The sequence below is a fragment of the Aplysia californica genome, unplaced genomic scaffold, assembly GCF_000002075.1.
Source record: "Aplysia californica isolate F4 #8 unplaced genomic scaffold, AplCal3.0 scaffold00639, whole genome shotgun sequence".
NCBI lineage: Eukaryota > Metazoa > Mollusca > Gastropoda > Aplysiida > Aplysiidae > Aplysia > Aplysia californica.
This window is the reverse complement of record NW_004797909.1, coordinates 77,100-79,169: the sequence shown is the minus strand read 5'-3', so window position 1 is coordinate 79,169 and position 2,070 is coordinate 77,100.

The following is a 2,070-nucleotide window of genomic DNA, read 5'->3' as shown; positions in this document are numbered from 1 at the left end:
TTCCTAATCCTTAGTATTGTCATTTGCCTCTACTTCTTTTGAATGTTTGTCACACTCTTGTGACACGCTATTTCCGGGGTGCCTTGATAGACGAAGCAGACCTTGTGCAGTTTGAAGCTAGAGAGGTGAGCAGTGTAAGTCTGATTCCCTGTAAAGACTTCTCTATTGACACCCACCCCTTGGCGCTCATATGACCTTATGCAGTTGCGAGCGCCGTAAAACCCTCTACTAAAAAAAAAACAGATGGGTGGATTTGACCCAGTTGGGCTTGGACTGGCGAAGTGAGAACTGCAAATCGTTTTCAGGGAAGCCTTTAAACGGTAAGGTCTTTGGTCGTATGTGAGCAGAATATACTAAGAAAATAAATGCAAATTTTCTAAAACTGCCCTTTACTTTAAACCACCAAGTGCCCAATTTGTACGGTCATCATAACCTGTGACAACAATTGATTTGAAGTTGAAGCTGAGCTGTTTTAATGCACGAAAGCATAACTTCGCCTTTGATACAGATTTATTCAACAAGGTTTTCTTAAAAGACGGGCAACACTGGATACTATGAAATAATGAAAATTCGTTTTTCTTCTGTGTTTTTTTAATGGTTCAAATGTTGCACAACTTTGCCTTTGATCTCCTGTTGATCGGATGTGTCCGCTACTTTTTTAGAGTTAAATTATGGTACATTCGTCCTGCAACACCTCCAGAGGTTAACACTTTACACAACGCAGAGCACCCACTAGATAGCTGCACAGTGACATCTGAGGTTACCTTTCTCTGGCACAATGGCCTTTGGATTGGGAGCGCGAGATTTTCACAATACGCAGAGATCAAGGTTTGAACCAAGGGACATAAACATTATATTGCCTATCGTTTAGGCCCTTCCGAATCATTTCCCTTGACGCTGGGCAGTCCTTGCATATCACGTTCACGATAATAATTAATAATATTACATGTATTATATTATACATTTAACGTTAAACCCCGTCGTGCCGCTAACTTCATGCTCGGCCCGAGATTGGTGGTATATAAAGGGCTTTGACTTGACATGAAACTGTTGTTTACTTTTATTGATTCTTTGCTAATTATACATTTATTAGAACTTGTGTCTATTTTGGAGACGATAACTGTGGGTGGTTGGCGGATGCTCTGGTGTGGTTTGCTCCTTCTTTCCTTTCAAACACCTATCGACCTGATCTTCTTCTTCTTTTTTATATTTGTTACTCTCTTGTAATACATCTAATCTTCGGCACTTATATGACCTTATAGTGTTTCAAGTGCTGTAAAATTCTTTCTAATATCTTATCTTTGGTTTGGTGAGGATCGAATTCTTTCACTTTCATTCTCTTTTTGTCACGTTGATTTCGAGAAAGAAATCTATTTATTAGCGAAAAATCAATTTACTCCATCCTGCATTGGAACTGAACACACCCAAGTAATACATGTAATATGTAATACCTTCGCCAGTATAAACAAACCACTCTAAAGCTCCACTAACGGTGACCTAATTATGTCACGTTGACCTCACATACGCTCAGGATTATAGAGGTGGGGCAAGACTTAAAACTGCTAACTACTAACTGTGGTCGATGTTGTGGCGAGTGCACATATTGAGATTTGCCGTTTTATCAATATCATTACATGTATTTTATTATCAATGTACCAACAAACTCGCTACAAATAAATTGTCATCGATTGGGTTGGTCCGGAAACGGTGAAAGTAGGTATTTATAACCAATTGGGTTAGTCCAAAGAGTAAGTGTTTTTTTTGTTTTTTTAAGGTCAATTACCACCGCTGAACATTCTGTTATGTGTTAATAAAACACGAGGACCTAGGTGTAGCATGGATGGTAGATGGGTTTTTAGGATGCTACAGACACAGCAGTAATGGCCGTTAAGGCGCCATCGAGGACCTTGTATTAATATAATATTTGAATAATGCTTTGTGGCGGGCTTGTTTTATTTTCTGTTTGTTGGTGATTTACGCAAATAAACTAAATATTTTGGGCGGCACTTCACGGCCATGGTCTATGAGCAAACCGCGCCCGAATATCCTGTAGTACATGTATAATAATTT